The sequence below is a fragment of the Oryctolagus cuniculus genome, chromosome 2 (genome assembly GCF_051225735.1).
Source record: "Oryctolagus cuniculus isolate XC-2025 breed Fujian yellow rabbit chromosome 2, ASM5122573v1, whole genome shotgun sequence".
Taxonomy (NCBI): domain Eukaryota; kingdom Metazoa; phylum Chordata; class Mammalia; order Lagomorpha; family Leporidae; genus Oryctolagus; species Oryctolagus cuniculus.
This window is the reverse complement of record NC_142868.1, coordinates 49,176,248-49,195,044: the sequence shown is the minus strand read 5'-3', so window position 1 is coordinate 49,195,044 and position 18,797 is coordinate 49,176,248. Positions and strand designations below refer to the sequence as shown.

Here is an 18,797-nt window from a genome sequence, read left to right as displayed (position 1 = left end):
TATCTGCAGGGAATCCAGGCCTTTCCTGTTTCTCATTTCCTCCATTTTTGGAGATAACATCACAGTATATAGAGAGGGGACCCAGTTATTTCCAAATCCATAGATTCACTGGGGCTGGGCAATGTCAAATCAGCACCTGAATAAATAAAACATGAGCCCATTAGTGCAAGCTTATGTGACCTGTCAGCATCATTAGGCTCTGCTGTGCACAGGAAGCCAGCTGGGATCAGGCCTTTCATAATGATGGCATCTCTCGAGAGAGCCTAACAAATCCAGGCTTTGCTTTTTGAATAAGCATTCCCGTGTTTACTTTCCAGGCAAGGGTCTCACTTCATTTTCACGTTGCTGTAATTCAAACCCTTCCCTCCTCGGAGTGCTCCCACCCTGCTGTGAATGGACGCAACCAACGAGGCTCCATCGAAACTCAGCTCTCCCAACCTCATGCACAGAATAACCAAGAAGAAGCCGAATGTTCACCAGGCCTTGCTTCACTGCTGACCAGATGCTCAAAGGCAACCTCTGCAAAGACCCCCTCATCTGATAGGATAAACTTGTTAGCTTTACAATTCAAAGTTCGTTCGTGCAGTGGCTGTTAATATTTAAGAGAACAGCTTAGGAAAATGAACCTTGATGCAGTCTGTCCCGATTCAGATCCCAGCCTTGCCTCTGCACAGTTGTGTAACCTTGGGCAAGTCACTAAAGCTTTCTGAGCCTCAGTTACTCCTTATAAATTATGATGCTGGGGCCGGCACCACGGTTCAGTAGGCTAGTCCTCTGCCTTGCGGCACCGGCACCCCGGGTTCTAGTCCCGGTCAGGGCGCTGGATTCTGTCCCGGTTGCCCTTCTTCCAGGCCAGCTCTCTGCTGTGGCCAGGGAGTGCAGTGGAGGATGGCCCAAATGCTTGGACCCTGCACCCCATGAGAAGCACCTGGCTCCTGCCTTCGGATCAGCATGGTGCGCCGGCCACGGCGTGCCAGCCGTGGCGGCCATTGGAGGGTGAACCAATGGCCAAAAATGAAGACCTTTCTCTCTGTCTGTCTCTCTCACTGTCCACTCTGCCTGTCAAAAAAAAAAAAAATTATGCTGATACAATCAAACAGTGTTATTATATATAATGTCCTTAGAGGATGTATATAGTAAGCACTCTAAGCATTTGCTTCTGATTATTATTCTTATATTTTTTGCTTTTATTTATTTATTTGAAAGGCACACAGATAGAGACAGAGAACTCCCATCTGCTGGTTCAATCCTTAAATGCTTGCAACAATCAGGGCTGGGCCAGGCTGATGTCAGAAGCCCAGAACTCTACCTGGGTCTCCCAGATGCCCGGCAGGGAGCCAGGCACTTGAGCCATCACCTGCTGCCTCCCAAAGTGCACATCAGCAAGAGGCTGGAATCAGAAGCAGAGCCAGACTCAAACCCAGGCACTCTAACGTGGGATGCAGTGTCCCAAGCAGCATCTTACCAAATGTCTGGCCCATGGTGATTATTCTTATTTGCTATGTGGGCCTGTACAAGTCACTTAAACACCCTGTGCTTTAGTACCCTTATCTATAGAAAAAAGGAAACAGCAGCATGAACAGTACATATTTTTAGGGTTGTTATAAGCATTGAATTAGGTAATTTGTGTACATTATCTGTTGACTTTTATTATTTGATCTCTATTCTTACCTACAGAAATGCAGGTAGGAAATTGGGCTGACTGAATTTATGCATCACATTCATAAATTTTCAGGGAAAAAAAGCATTGGGTCTTTATATTTTTCAGATTTAGTAGAAGTGCATTTCTGTAATAATAAATTTGAAAAGCAGAAAAAATCAAATGTCACATCTCTGTATGCAACTATACACATTTTACATATTTTATATTTTTCTTTCCAATCCCTTCTCTACCATGCACAAACTTGGAGCAAGGTAAAAGAAAATCATAATTTTAACATTTGTTCTTTGAATTCCTGTTAGAGAACTGTCTCCCTTTAGCATTAATAATATCACTTGGGTAGCAAGTGAAACTGTCATGCATTAATAATAGTCAAGGATACATAAAGTTAAAGCATCCAGCAATAGAAATGAACAGTAATCTTGAAGCACAGAGCAGGCAACACTGAGACGAATATAGAGAGGAGGTTACGAAACAAAGTGATAGGGGCAAGTGTTGCGGTGCAGTGGGTTAAGCGTCCACTTGAGACTCCCACATCCCACTTTTGGAGTGCTGGTTTGAACCCCAGCTACTATGCTTCTGATCTAGCTCCCTGTTAATGTGCCTGGGAAGCAGCCAACGACAGCTCAAGTGCTTGGTCTCCTTTCACCCTTCCAGGAACCCCTGAGGGAGTTCCTGGCTGCTGGCTTCAGCATGATCCAGCCTTGGCTGTTGCAGCCATTTGGAGAATGAACCAGTGGATGGAAGATCTCTCTCTGTCTCTCCCTCTTGCTCTCTCTCTCTCTCTCTCTGTATTCCTTACTTTCAAAATAAATGAGTATCTTCCTGAGGTCTCTGTACAACTCTGTGCCTATTGCTAACAATATGGCATTGTGTACTTCAAAATTTAAGAAAGCGGATCTCACAATAAGTATCCTTACCACATGCATAAACTCCTCTCTCTTTTTGAATATGAGAATAATAAAAAACAGAAACAAAAGTTGTCCAAAAAAGCCATGGGCCTCTATGAGGCAAATAAAATGTGGACCGATTTTAAACAGTTGTTGATGGCTTGGAATTTTTCCTTCAAGAGGTGTTATCAATTTTAAAATATTTATCTATGGACTCCCTGAATTTAATACACTCACCTCCCTTCTCTTGGTCCTTCAGCAATGTAAGTTGAATCATCCTGCTTGATTCTTCAGTAATTAATAGCTTCATAACCAGCATATTGAAACTTCAATATGTTCAATTTTGGAATGAACCTATAAACAAACACATGCAAGACTTAATTATAATTACAGAAAAATGATCTTCAACATTGGAAAACTAATAATACCACTGAAGAAGCCAATAGAGGAATAGGAGGGAAAATGGAGAGAAGGTGTAAAGACAGTACATTTTGCATCTTACATTTGGGCAATCAGCAAATAGTGCCAAAGTTGATGTTGAAATTTACTTAATCTATAATAAAATGAGAAGAGTGAGGCTGCAGCAGAAAAGGTCGACAGAAGGGAGATGTGTTAAATCTAGTGAATCAGTACATGAATTTTTTTCAGTTGATAAATCAGGAAAATATAAAGAAGCAAGTTTTTTAGAATTTGTTTACAAGCAAGGAGAAAAACTAACACTAAAATCTGTTAAAAATTAATGGGGGATAATTTTACTTTTTATTTTATGCTCTCTGTACAATTATATTACTAAGTGTGGTAGACAGATTATGGTCCCCAAAGATGTCCACGTCCTAATCCTCAAAACTGTGAATATGTTACTTTACACAGCAGAGGTGATTTCTGCAGGTGGGGAGATTTTTGAGAGAGAGGGAGGGAGTGTTCTAGCGTATCTGGGTGGGTTTCATGTAATCACAGGAGTGCTTCCAAGACAGAGGCAGAGGTGACAGCAAGAGTGGAGAGGTGACCACAGACACAGACACTGGAGTGATACACTTTGAAGGTGGCGGATGAGACCACAATCCAAGGATACGGGAGGCGGGGGAGGCTCTAGAATCTGGGGAGGGCCGGGAGAAGGATTCTACCCTAGAGCCTGCAGAAGGACACGGCTTTGCCCACACCTTAATTTTCTCCCTTAAGACTCATTTTGAACGCCTGATCTTAAGAACTTTAAGACACTAAATGCATTCCAAGCCACTAAATTTATGGTAATTTTTTTTTTTTTTTTTGACAGGCAGAGTGGACAGTGAGAGAGAGAGAGAGACAGAGAGAAAGGTCTTCCTTTGCTGTTGGTTCACCCTCCAATGGCCGCCGCGGCTGGCGCGCTGCGGCCAGCGCACCGCGCTGATCCAATGGCAGGAGCCAGGAGCTAGGTGCTTTTCCTGGTCTCCCATGGGGTGCAGGGCCCAAGCACCTGGGCCATCCTCCACTGCACTCCCGGGCCACAGCAGAGAGCTGGCCTGGAAGAGGGGCAACCAGGACAGAATCCGGCGCCCCAACCGGGACTAGAACCCGGTGTGCCGGCGCCGCAAGCGGAGGATTAGCCTAGTGAGCCGCGGCGCCGGCCAATTTATGGTAATTTTTACAACATCAAGAAGAAAATAAAATACGACGCACTGACTTGCACTGCACTTTTTTTTTTTTTAAATGAAAAGAAACAGAAACAACCAGAAAGAAGCCTGCCAGTGGATGCAATCTCATCCTTTTTCCTTGGTGAAGATAGGAAAGGCTATGTTTTCATTTTGTGTCCGTTGGCTTATGAAACGTTAACAAGCTCAGCAAGACTTCAGGACAACTCTCATCAAGGAAGCCCCAACAGTAGATGATCATGCATGGATCTGTACTGAAACACTTGCAATGCGGCAGAGTTTCCTGTGTCCTAACCTGCTGTCACCTACAGCTGACCCAGGCAACAAAGTGACATCTGTGCGTAAGGATATCTGAGAAATCCAAGTCCTACTGCAGGCGGCAGAGGGTGGCCCCACCACCTGGCAGGCCATTCACGTGGAATTCGCTGTCAAGATCAGTCAGAGGATTGGAAGGTGGTCTCAGGAGGCATGCGCACAGCAGTATTTCAGCCCAGCAGAGTAGGGGGCACCCTTCTTTCCTTACAGCTCTGTTCCACATTTCCCAGGGGGAGTGGATGTCATCTCTGTGCCCCCAATGCCCTGACATCACACCCAGCAGGGTGACTTCTGAGCACATCCCAGTGTCCAGATACTGCGATCTAGAAAGCACCACAGCTCCTGGTCTTCCTGTCGGCACTGTTCACCTCCAGCCTCTCACTTGTTATTGCAACTACATTCTTGGTAGTCTCAGCTCAGGAAATCTGCTTGATGTAACTCAAAGAAACTGCAACCTTTCTCCCATGGAAAGAGAGGAAAAGAAGGCAGCCAGGGAAGGTAAGGAGGCCAGCTGGGAGCTCTGAAATGAGGTGTGCTGTGGGTGGAGTGGGGTTACAAAAAGAGTGCACTGCAGTTTCTTTTTCAAAGCTCCTCCATCAAAACGCGCAGTTCCACTCAAAGGATCACTATGTACGCAGACCCCAAGTGCTGATGGTTCCCCTGAACCTGCCAAGTCACTCATGAAACGACACTTTTTTTTTTTTTTTTCAGACAATGGAACTCTTCTGTGAAAAACTGAAATGAGCAGGCTTGGCACTGCTTTGGTTCAGGGAAGAAATACTCACTCTTGGGTGGGAGTTGGGGCAGGAATTTAGTAAATACATAGCAGGACAAAGACAATTTTTCATCAAAGGGACACAGATAGGTAAGGAAACAACTCAATCTAAGAATAGCATTTTCTCTTATTATTGTATAGTTGATCCATCCCATCCATCCAGTGGGAGGAAAGGATGCCGAGAAAGCAGTATTCATCCCATTCTCTAATGAAGAAAGTGATACCAGGTGAATCTCAACACCTGGCCCAAGACCTGTCAGGTACTAAGTGGCAGAGCCAGGAACTGAATCAGATTTCCGGACTCCAAGCCCAGAGCGTCCTTCCTGGCCAAGCTGCCTGTCTGTTGGGTGCACACCAGTCATCTTACCCATGTATCATGATTCAACTTGGAAGCAGCACACATGACTTCTGGTCTCATCTTATAAGCCAGAGCAAGCCACTTTTCAGTATGCAGAATGTCTAATCCTCTTGCTGGGAGGGCAGTGAATAGTTGGAAACAGAAACAGAACTTGTACCACCTCTTCCCTGGGTCCAGCAGTGGCAGCAGCTGTTGATACTCTCTAAGTGCACCCACTGTCCTCTGTCTGGCTTGTCCATCCACAATCTCCTGTGCTGACGCTTCTCTGTTGAAATACCGTAGTGTTTTCTGCTTCTTAGTTAAGCCAACAGCCTCTGCCTCATGAACATTTGAAAACTTTCTGTGCTTGGGATGAGCTGGGCGCAGAAAATACCGTGTGCTGTGGGTTTTTAAGTAGTAAATGTAAACATCTGAGGTGAATAATAATAATAATCACTTTGTATGAGCTGGGATTTGGTACCATTCTGAACGACAGAAAAGCCAAAACCAACAGGGGCATAAACAAAAAAAGAACTTTATTTTTCTGGCACTTGGTCATGACTAGAAATAAGGGACCCAGAGGGCTGATCTGACCCCACTCTGTAATCGTCGGGAACCTAGGGACTATCCCTTGGCTTCCACTTCCTGCTCCAAGATGCATGCAGCAGTAACTATGTGTTTTGGAATTGAGTAGCTCAAATAACTGTCTCTTGCATCTACTCCCCAATTATTTTGAATTAACTGCCTGTATTGACTTTTAAATTTTTTATGTTTTATTTTAAAAGGATGTAGATGGATACTGTTTCAGTTGGCTACAGCATGGCACCTAACCATGTCTGACCATAAGGGACAGACTAAGAAATACTAAAATACTAGTCTCTGTTCCAGGAGCTGTGTATCCAGCTAAAAATCAGGAGTTCTGTTGTTAAGGAAGGCGATGGGAGGATGGATGTCCAGGAAAACTCACAACCTCTGACACGTCCCCAAATGCTCTTAATAGTTCATGAGTCTTGAGTAACCATTTCTGCATTCATGGTAGCGATACGCCTCAGGGTAAAGACAGTCATTTTTTCCTATTCTTATGATTGAGAGAGGAGAATTTAGTCTTCAGAACCCTTAAGGAGAGCTGATAAAGGAACTCAATCTCCCCAGAGTCATCAAGAGAAAGGAAGAAGCTAAAAAACAAGTTGAAACAGAAATTTGCTGGAAACAATATTCAGTGATCCTCATGAAATCTGTTGCAGTCAATATTTACGTAACACTTTTTATTTTACATTTTAGGCTTTTATTTAGTGCGAAAGATGCATAGGAGAGTTATTTAAGAGAAATAAATCTGGGTTCGTACCGAGCACCAGGAACCAGCCACGTGGAGGAGCATCTAGGCCAGGAAGGGTAGGCTGTGTGGCCACGTGCCCTGGGGGCGCAGGGCTGCAGCAAGCCACCTCAAGGCCAGGGCGAAGAAGCGAGAAGAAGTTATGTAACACTCTAATAAAACAACTTATACTCACTCTCATTAAATCCTCACCAAACATTTGTAATGTGTGTTAGCACCCTCATTTGACAAATGAGAAAGCTTAAATGTAAAGAATGTAAATGATTAACCCAAGTTTAAAAACAATGGAAGTGTTGGGTCTGAAACTAAAGTCCTGGAGTCCAGAGTTTAGAATCTATGCTCCTTGCTCACCACCAGTATCTTTCCCTTCAATGAATTTGAAAGTGTACGCATTTCTCCATAATTTAAAAGTAGATATCAATGATCCCTACAAAATCTCTGTGTGATCTCTGAGGACCTTGGATAACTGATGTCCTTGACATGTGTCAATCAGTAAAGATCAAACCCTTTGATGCAAGATGAGCTGCTATGGTCCAATGGTGGATGTATCCTCCAAAATTTATGTGCTGGAACCTAATTCCCAACATGACAGTGTGAAGAGGTGGGGCCTTTGGGGAAGTGATGATGTCACGAGGGCACCAGTCTCGAGCCTGGGATTAGTAGCCTTCTAAGTGAGGTTAAAAGGCATGCCCCATCCCTTCCCCTTCTACCACGAGAGGACAGACAGAAGAGAGTAAGCGCTCACCAGACACCAAATCTTCTCCTGGTGTCTTGATCAGTCTTGATTTTGGACTTCCCAGACTCCAGACCTATGAACAGTAAAGTTCCATGTTTATAAACGACCCAGTCAAATGTATTTTGTTAAAGCAGCCAGACCAGGCTAAGACATGGTCTTCCTATAAACCAGAGGTCATGCTGGAATCTGAACCTTTCTCTAAGAGAGTTGGATGTACAATTGTCCAGGCAGGTAAGCCAGTAATTCTGCCATTCCACCTGCTTCCGAGACATCCAGCCTGCCACTGGCCAAAGCTGCCTTTCCGTCTCCATTTTTATCAACATTTCCTAGACTGCCAGACCTCTCATCATTAATCACTTTTTACAAAGTAAAAAACAGGACACTCATTTTCCTCACACTAGCCAGGAAATGGAAGCAACTCAAATGGCCATCAATAGGTAAATGGATAAATCCAATGAGGTGCATCCATTCAGTGGCATTTATACAGCCTTAAAAAGGAAATCCTGTCACATACTACGACCTGGGTGAACCTCCAGGACATTATGCTAAACAAAATAAGCTGTCAAACAAGGACAAATCCTGTATGATTTCATGGACATGAAGTATCTAAAGTAGTCAAAATCATAGAACCAGAAAGCAAAAAAGACGGTTACCAAAGGCTGGGGGAAAGAGGAAGAGGAAGGGAAATCATTTGAATGGGTTTAGAGTTTCAGTTTTACAAGATGAAAAGTTCCAGAGAGCATTTATTCTACAATGTGAATATACTGAACACTACTGAACTGTACAGTTAAACTTGGTTAAGCTGCTACATCCAATGTGTTTTTTTTTGCCACAAGTTTTAAAAAGGAAAAAAAAAACAACGATTACTATACACACAATATGAATTAGGGTTTTCTAGGCAAGAAAGAGGATGCTGACTCAGGAATCAGTTACATGGTTTGGGACGCCAATCTAAGCTGCAACCAGGTAACGAAGCCATCACTGTTGGGTATGCCACACTTAATCAGGTTGGAATTCAGCAACTGAGCTTGCCAGCTATTTGGAGCTGGATTGAATCAAGTGCCATCAGTGCCAAATCTGTGGAGGAGAAGGCAAGAGACTGAGATGAGCTGGGGGACACATCATTGAGTGCTCACAGCAGGCAACTGGGCAGGGCTTCTTATCTCAGATTCACTGGATAAATCTTTACTCAATCTGAGTTACCTGGATCCTAACAGTATCTGGTGTTGACTCACTTGCTTTCAGAGAAATTCTCTTCAATAACACACACTGTCATGGGCCCCTGATCATCTGCACCAGTTGGCCTCAACCCCGGATGCCTCCAGCAGCTTGCCCGGCTTACAGGTGCATGCTAGGATTCTGCCTCCAGCTCCCAGTCTTCCCATAACTCAATCCTGGCTCTGCTCTCTTGGTTTTGCTGCTCCTCCCTAGGTGGATTTGCCCGTTTCCCACATTTGTCCTCTCTGCCCTGCTGGATTCCTGCTAATGCTGTACTTTTCAAGAGCTTCATCTTCTGCCTGTTTTGTATTTTCAAATCCTGGACACAAAATACCATTACATTTAACAACAAATCTTTAGATTCATGAGAACACAGTGGTAAGAATTCTTAGTGCCTGCATGTAATAATCAATAAAAGTTAGAGCAAGCCATTTCTAGAAAATAAGAACCGGCCGGCACCGCGGTTCAATAGGTTAATCCTCCGCCTAGCGGCGCCGGCACACCGGGTTCTAGTCCCGGTCGGGGCGCTGGATTCTGTCCCAGTTGCCCCTCTTGCAGTCCAGCTCTCTGCTGTGGCCCGGGAAGGCAGTGGAGGATGGCCCAAGTGCTTGGGCCCTGCACCCCATGGGAGACCAGGAGAAGCACCTGGCTCCTGGCTTCGGATCAGCGCAATGTGCCAACCGCAGCGCGCCGGCCGCAGCGGCTATTGGAGGGTGAACCAATGGCAAAAAGGAAGACCTTTCTCTCTGTCTCTCTCTCTCACTATCCACTCTGACTGTCAAAAAATAAAATAAAATAAAATAAAATAAAATAAAATAAAATAAAATAAAAACCAATAAACCATTCCTGTATAGAAATATAATGGTTATATAATCAGTTTAAGGTAATGCCTTTCATATAAAATCTGATTCTTTGAAAATATTTAAGCCAAAGTGATTACTATCAGCCATGCAAATTAGCTCAGAGGCACATTAAGGCCTAAACTTGATAAGAACCATTTTTATTAAAATATGAATGACCTAAAATAACCAGCAGACCCTCCCTTGGTACTAAAAGTGTTTCCTAATAATTCATTTCACTGCTAGATGAATCCTTTTGAAGACAGCAAACTGAGTCCAAAGCAACAGAAACATGTATTCCTAAAGATCTCCAAAAAGGGACATCCCAACACAGAGCAATATTACAAAGACCTTGCGGTTGGACTTTTATCAGGCAGCCCAAGTCCTAATTCTGGCTCTGCCACTCACCATGTGCATGCCCTTGATAGGTTATTTAGTGACTCGCAAGCCACCTTCTGTTCATCTCTATAATGGGGGAAAAAAAAGCCTACCTACCTGGTAGAATTGTGACAATAAAATCAGAGGGCCTACACAAAGCTCTTAGCACTAAAATGCTTTGCACATAGGAGGATAAGTGAAGATAGTAGACATACTATCTACATAAAATAGACATACTATAAACATAAATATGATAGTATGATAGACATACTGTTAACATAAAATTCATAGTTCCTGCCACAAAAGGTAGATTTGAAAAGAATATTGGATATTCAAAACGACTCAGCTATGAGATAGATGCAATGCCTACATTCAACAGCAGGTGGCACTAGCACCATAGCTATCTGGTACTACATCACCCTGGGGTTTGGTTGTTTTTTTGTTTGTTTTTTGGGTTTTTTTTGCTTTGCTTTTAATTGCTCCTTTTTAACTTGCTTTTCCAGAAACAATAGCATTTCCTCCTTGATATTTTAATTTTTGTTATTCCTTCATAGTGTCATAAGTTATTTTCAGTAGTACATGGGAAATTACTGCTATTTTTAAATGCAGACCAAATTTGCTAGGGACTGGTTTCATGAAATTCAGAAAATTTACTTTGAGGTTTTGCCCTCTCTCTCTAATTCATTTTCTAAATTCAATGGTGTTCTTCTACCATGGGTCCTTGAAAGACAAATAGTCCATGTCTGTGGTGTTCTTGAATCCTAAGGAAGGCCAAGCCGCATTCCTGGGACACCACAGAACACACATGTATTAGAAGCAACACGCAAAGGAAAGCCGATGAGCGCTGCAAGAGGAAAACTGACAGTGGTTCTAAAATCATTCCTAAATTGCTTGATGAATTTGCTCATGGTTAATTTAGCAGCAATCGTAATTATATTTTCCAATTATAGATCTGTTGCTCTCACAAGCACCTTCATATATTTAATTTCCTATGCTGCTGCCTTTGTAACTAATGACAGTTCATTCTCTAGCCCAGCTTGGACACAGATTTTATTCTAACGATGTGCCTGACCATCAGACAGCTTGGGCTCCCTGTATTACAGATTTGGAGACTCTCTAGAGAAGTGAGTGAGCTCAGTTGCTAACGGCAATACACTAGCTTGAAGTCAACTTTAGGCAAACACAAGCCCTGAGCAAAATGTGTCCATGCAACCACGGCCCCCAAGTGTTGCTTGCAACCAAGACCTCTGTGGTTAGTACAAAAAAGGGTGGTGCTGACAGAGATAGAAACACCTCCCGACCACAGGCCAGGGCTGTGTGCTCCCCCTGGACAGGGTGCCCCGTGAGGTCTTGCAAACGCCTTTTCTGGAGCTCGTAGCACCAGCCTTGCTGGAAGGATCCTGAGTGACATCAGGGAGCCCACTGCAAAGGCTCATTCCACCTGGGAGCCTCCCCCACTGATGCCGAAGAACAACTGCAGGACCCATTTAAACTTTTTCTAACGAAGTAAATAAGTTGGAAGTTAGGTTCTTCTCTGTTTCAAGATGGATACATGGGGGAGCAGGGACAGAATCTGCAGAAAGTGAAAGTCACACTGTTGCTCTGACCACCAATCACAGACTGGATAACGTATGTCTTTTTTTTTTTTTTTTTTTTGACAGGTAGAGTCATAGACAAGACAGAAAGGTCTTCCCTCCATTGGTTCACTCCCCAAATGGCCGCTATGGCCGACACTGCGCCAATCCGAAGCCAGGAGCCAGGTGCTTCCTCTTGGTCTCCCATGCGGGTGCAGGGGCCCAAGCACTTGGGCCATCCTCCACTGCCCTCCTGGGCCACAGCAGAGAGCTGGACTGGAAGAGGAGCAACCGGGACTAGAACCCGGCACCTATATGGGATGCCGGCGCCGCAGGCAGAGGATTAACCAAGTGAGCCACGGCACCGGCCCCTGGATAATGTATGAAGAATGCAGTTTCCCAACCACACAGTTCTGGGGCCTGCGACGTGCAAGAGCATGAAGCTGGCATCTGTTTAACATCTGGGAAGGGCCTTCCTCCTGGGTCTTCACATGGCAGAGGACATGGTGTGACAAGACAGAGCAGGCATGCTGGACAAAGCTTGCTTTTACAACGAAGCCACTCCCACTGACCCATTAATTAGTGAATAATTAAATCCATGCACTCAGGAACCAATCACTTCCCAGCGTTTCCACCTCTCAACACTGTTGTGCTGGGAACAAGCTTCCAACACATGAAATTGGGGGGCACATTCAAATCATGGCACATACATTAGAGCAGAGAAGTAAATTTGGTGAACGGATCTCTCTCTATACATTTATATACATGCACATACATATGCATATAAATCTTTTAGCCAATGAAGTTCCCTTACGTGTACTTCCAAACAAGAGAAGAGTTAAATATATTATATGCTAAAATTCTGATTCATTGAGACATTTCATTGTTGATTCTGTTAGCCAGTTATAGCATCAACAAATGACAAAGTAAGCTCCTCCAACTCACTCCACTGAATACAGCAGCTCTGAACACTGCTCTGGTGTGGAGTGGGAGGACATTCATTCATTTCTTATTTCTGACTAATGGGAAAACATGGCAATTCACACAAATGTGATGCTAGCTGCTGGTTTCTCATATATACTCCCTATCTGAGGGTTACACCCCGTTCTTACTTTACTAAAAGTCCTGTCAAGAACAACTATTGGACCGGTGTTGTGGTGTAGTGGGTAAAGTTGCTACCTGCAATGTCGGCATCCCACGTGAGCACCAGTTTGTGTCCTGGCTGCTCCTCTTCCAATCCAGCTCCCAGCTACTGGCCTGGGAAAAGCAGCAGCAGATGGCCCAAGTGCTCGGGCCCCTGCCACCCACATGTGAGACCCGGATGAAGCTCCTGGATTTGGCCTAACCTAGCACTGGCCATTGCAGCCATTTGGGGAATGAACTAGTGGGTGGAAGACCTCTCCATCTCTACCTCTCTCTCTTTCTCTCTGTAATTCTTTCAAAATAAATGTCTTTTTTTAAAAAATAAGTGTTAGTTTTGGCAAACACCTTTTGCACATCTATCCAGATGTTCATTACAGACCTTTTGATGACATGAATTCTAATAAATTTCTTATTGTTGAGCTGCCCTTATATTTTAGAATAAAACTTATTCTGGGGGGCTGGCGCTGAGGCGTAGCGGGTAAGGCCACTGCCTGCAGTGCCGACATCCCATATGGGTGCCGGTTAGAGTCCTGGATGCTCCACTTCCATCCAGCTTTCTGCAATGGCCTGGGAAAGCAGTATAGATGGCCCAAATCCTTGGGCCCCTGCATCCATGTGGGAGACCCGGAAGAAGTTCCTGGCTCCTGGCTTTGGATCAGCCCAGCTCCAGCTGTTGTGGTCAATGGAGAGTGAACCAGCGGATGGAAGACCTCTCTCTCTCTCTGCCTCTCTTTCTCTCTGTGCGTAACTCTGACTTTCAAATAAATAAATAAATAAATCTTTAAAAAAAAACAACCTTATTCTGTACTGTTGTTTTCCTATAGTGATCGATGAGACTAATAATTTATTTTTGCATCTCTATTTATTAGCTGTATTCATTTTCTATTTGTACGTATGCAAGTTTCTATACATATATTTTGTTCTATGTTTTCACTGAGTTTCTTCCATGGTAATGCTAATTGCATAGAGTAAATTAGGAAACAATACATTCTGTTCTATGAAATAGTTTATATTACATTCAATTAACCTATTTCTTGAAGATACAAAAATATTTGTCTTCATACTTTGGCCTGGAGGATGTAATATTTTTACTATGCTTTCATTTTCTTTTATACTGCTTGGTAAGCTCAGGTTTTCTACTTCTTGGCTCAATTTGTTCACTTAAATTTTCCTGGTGAATTATCTTTTATTGTGATTTTTACAGGTTATTATATAAGGACTGCATATCATAGACTTAATTAAATTTGCTTCTTCTTTTTAAAAAGATTTATTTATTTCATTTGAAAGTCAGAATTACAGAGAGAGAGGGAGAGATAGAGAGATTTTCCATCCACTGTTTCACTCTCCAAATGGCTGCAATAGCTAGAGGTTAGCCAGGACCCAGGAGCTTCTTCTGGGTCTCTCACATGAATGCAGGGGCCCAAGCACTTGGACCAAGTTACCATTTTGCAGGGAGCTGGATCAGAAATGGAGCAGCTGGGAATCAAACCAGAACTGGTGCCCTTATGAGATGCTGGTGCTGCAGGCAGAAACTTATCCCACTACTCTATTGCACCAACCCTGAAATTTGCTTCTCTGTTTCTAGGATCCTATACTTTTTTTGATTTTTATTTTTGTATTTATATAAGGTAAAAAAATTTATGTAATTCATATATACAGATTAAGGAGCATAGTGATACTTATCACCCCACCCTCTCTCCCATGTAACCTCTCACCCTCCATCATCCTTCTTTTCTTATTTTAATTTTTACAATGATCTACTTTCAGTTTATTTTATAATCATAAGCTTGATTCTCCACTAACTAAAGAATTCAACAAATAATAATAGGAAAAAAACACTATTCCTCAACAATACAGATTAGGGATGTAAACAATAATAAAATCTCAAAATGCCAATTTTGCTCATATATATTACATTTTTTATAATCTATTACTTACCACAGATCAGGGAAAACATTATATTTGTCTTTTGGGGGCTGGCTTATTTCACGAAGCATAATGGTTTCCAGTTGCATCCATTTTGTTGCAAAAGACAGGATTTTATTCTTTCTTATGGGTGAATAGTATTCTATTACATACATATTACATACATATATATATATACACACATACCACATTATTTATATATATATATCACATTATCTTTCTTATGGGTGAATAGTATTCTATTTTATATTTATATATACATATATACACCACATTATCTTTATCCAGTCATCAGTTGATGGACAGCTGGGTTGAGTTGATATCTTAGCTATTGTGAATTGAGCTGCAATAAACATGGGGTTAACTCATATGCTGATTTCATTTCCTTTGAGTAAATTCCCAGGAGTAGGATGGCTGAGTTGCATGGCAGATCTATTTTTAGATTTCTGAGCAATCTCCATACTGTCTCCATGATGGCTATACTAGTTTACATCCCCACTAACAGGATTAGGGTATCTTTTCCCCCATAGCCTCACCAGCATTTATTATTTTTTGATTTCTGTATGAGAGCCATTCTAACTGGGGTGAGGTGACACCTCATGTGGTTTTCATTTACATTTTCATGATAGCTAGTGATCCTGAGCATTTTTTCTTATGTCTGTTGGCTATTTGAATTTCATCTTTTGAAAAATGCCTATTCATGTCCTTTGCCCATTTCTTAACTGGATCATTTGCTTTGTTATTACTGAGTTTCTTTTCTTATTCCAAACTACATTTGTATTTTTGTTTTACTCTTGATCAGATTCACTAGAATTGTATTCATTCTATTAGTATATGTCTCCTTAAAATAATTTATAGAATATAAAGTAAAATATATAGCCATTTGAATTTTGCTGTTGTTCACATTTTAGGCAAACAGGTAGAGTTTCCTATCTTCAAACAGTATTTATCCTAAAGATTCCTAACATTTGTACCCAGACAACAAATCACAATAGTGATTTTACAAATAAGAAGACTAAGTTCAAGAGGAAACTTTTTCAGCATGTCATGGGATTCTCTCCCTGGGGTAATGCTTGCTTGGCACTTTTGTGGACCAATCTCAAAGTTAACAAGGCCAGATATTAACAGTTAAATCATTTCTAACTGTAGTGTGCATCCAGAAAGAAGCTAAGTGAATTTATTTCTCCTCTTAAGAGATGTTTATGTATGTGCTATGAGTTGTCCTGGAGAACAAACCCTGAGGCATAATTTTATGTAGGGAAGGGTTTGTTTAAATAAGAACATTATGCCACAGTAACATGACTAAGAAGCTATGTCAGTAATGAACTGCAGGGCCCTGCCACCTGATTCAGCTGAGCCAGGTAAACACAGCAAAGTGCTTAGAGATTCCTTGTTATCTCTAAGGGAATGAGTTCAGGAAGGTTGTCCAAATGTGATGCAAAGCAACCTTGAGATGGAAGATTATAAGAAAAAAAAGTTACTTCATTAAGATTGTCCAAATTTTAATATTAAAGATTTATTGTTGAGATATTATTAATGAATTTTGTAACCACATGGCTTCTTCTTTAAGAGTACTTTTCTAAACATCCAAATGCAAAAGCTTGCCATCCAAATCAAGCACACATTAGACTTTGAGCCACTTTTATTGTGGCCATCACAATTTTACAGACTAAATGTAGTTTCTGCCAAGAGGGTAAAAGAGTGACATGCACAAACAAATTCTGTGCTGACAAGGTCCAATTAAAGATTAGAAATAGCTTCCTGAATCTCACTATGAAAATGAAAGCACTGAAGAATATTAGCTGGTTCTGCAATTTCAACACCCTTACCTCAAAACGCCCCCTTCATGCGTTTCTGGGCAATTAGAGGGTATGTATCCCAGCACTCACACGAATGCAGTTAGTCTGTTTTCTTTTGCCCTGCCCTTCACCAGATCTTCACTCACATCTACTGGCCTGGTGTACTTTCTTGCAGATAGTGTCACATCTCCTTCTCGCACCACAATGTCAGCCAGGCCCCACTGTCACTTCCACTAGGAGACCCTTCAGAATGCCATCTTCCTGTCTTCTCCTTGTTCAATGGATGCAAAGCAGTTGTTTGTGTGCTACTGTCTTCCAGAGGTTTTGCTTCTTATTTGTAGTTCCTATCATTTGGAATAGATGTGAGAGGGACAAGGGCAGTAGCCAGATCCCACAAACAGATGCTGCTGTCAGAAGCGGCCCCTGCCCTGACTTCTAAGGCAAAGTTTGACTACGTGCAGTCCTTCTTTCCCAGTGACTTCCCTAAGAGCCTCTCCTATGGCCCTGTTTAGACTTTCGGTGGAAAGTTGGTCCATCATGGTGGTTCCTTTGCTGTCCTGTCCTTCTTTTACAGTCCTCAGCCTTCCCACCACTTAAAGAGGTGACAATTCTAGTGTAGAGGCAGGAATTGAAAAATGAAGGTCCAAAGGCTAAATCAGGTCCGCCGCCTGTTTTTGCACAGCCTGAAGATTAAGAGTGCCTTTCACACTTTTAAATGATGGGGGGGGGGGGGGTCAAAAGACTATTTCATGCATATGAAAATGACATAAAATTCAAATGTCATATTTATAGGGCCAGCACTGTGGCACAGTGGGTTAAAGCCCCAGCCTACAGCGCCAGCATCCCATATAAGTGCTGGTTCAAGTCCTAGCTGCTCCACTTCCGATCCAGCTCCCTGCTAATCCACCTGGGAAAGCAGTGGAGAATGGCCCAAGTTCTTGGGTCCCTGCACCCACATGGGAGACCCAGAAGAAGCTCCTGGCTCCTGGCTTCAGATCCACTCAGCTCCGGCCGTTGCAGCTTTAGGGAGTGAACCAGTAGATGGAAGACCTCTTTCTTTGTCTCTACCTCTCTCTATAACTCTTTCAAATAAATAAATCTTTTTTAAAAAGTCATGTCTACAAATGAAGTTTTATTAAACCACACTTGTTCATTTACATATCATCTATGAATGCTTTCTTGCTACAACGGCAGCATTGAGGGGTTCCTGCCAAGACCATATCTAAACACAGCCTGTAATAATCAGCTTTGGGTCAATATAACAAAAGAATTGAGATAAGCTACTTATAAAGAAAAGAGAGGGTTATTTAGCTCAGAGTTTGGGTGGTTCAATTCCAGGTGGGTGACATTGATTCTGCATTTGATGAGATCAGTGGATGGCAAACAGAGCACAAGCAGGAGAAGGAGCACATGGCAAGCCAGGAAGCAGAGAGAGAAGTTGGGTCCAACTCCGGCTTTTGTAACAACCCTCTGAAGAGGACCCCTCCTTGGGTCACACCCCCAAAGACCTAAGGGCCTCTCACTAGACTCCACCTACTAAACACCATAACTGGATTGATTTCCCAGTCTCTTAGTACTAGTAAGTTATGACTCTGGAGTTCCAAGTACTCGCACACTGTTGAAGCCAAAACTTATTTAAACCATAGCAAGGCCCTCTGTAGAAAAAATGCATTGTCCTCTCTTTCGGGCCTGCTGCCCTGGTGTTAGAGCTCCTGTGGGCAATTTCTTAATATCTTCTAAGCCACAACTTCCACATTCGTAAGGCTGGATGACAAGAGTTCTATTTACTTCATTAGGTTGTATAGGGAGTAGCAAGTTGATTTAAGTAAATCTAGTACAGATACATTTTAGACTATGCACTTAGTTGCTGTTGTCACTCTGCACCTGGTGGTCGTGAAGAATGAAACTGTTCTGGCATTTAATTGAAATTCTAGATAAAATGTTTGCTTCCTGGACTGATCACAAAGTGATAGAAAGAAAAATCTGATAAATATGACAGTCATTTAAACAATATAGTTATAATGTCACTGACCATGGAAATGCAGAATGAAACTTCACTCTTGTCACAAACAAGGGTCATATTTAGGCAAATAACTCCTGCTTCTTGATGTATAGCCCAGGCACCTCAGCAGTCAAGTTGTTTTCTTTTGTTTATTTTAAAGAATGCCAAGTAAAGTTCTCCAATTTTTTATGCTCTTCTATGGCTACTTTTCATGTAGGTACAAGATTTTCTATAGTTATAATGA

At 42.4% G+C, this 18,797-nt stretch overlaps 1 long non-coding RNA gene across 8 annotated transcripts in view; it reads right to left on the bottom strand.

The window, feature by feature from the left end:
- The window catches only part of LOC108175703 (uncharacterized), a 29,277-nt gene that overhangs the window by 5,004 nt on the left and 5,476 nt on the right, over positions 1–18,797 (bottom strand). For 6 of the 8 annotated variants that reach the window (XR_016229914.1, XR_011386256.2, XR_016229913.1 and 3 more), the window contains 3 exons: positions 7,684–7,747; positions 6,951–7,047; positions 2,788–2,904 (listed from right to left, as the gene is read on the bottom strand). This is a non-coding gene — a long non-coding RNA (uncharacterized LOC108175703). Of the gene's footprint in view, positions 1–3; positions 137–2,787; positions 2,905–6,950; positions 7,048–7,683; positions 7,748–8,607; positions 8,742–18,797 lie in introns of those variants that run through there. The other 2 variants (XR_016229915.1, XR_016229912.1) reach the window with 2 other exon arrangements.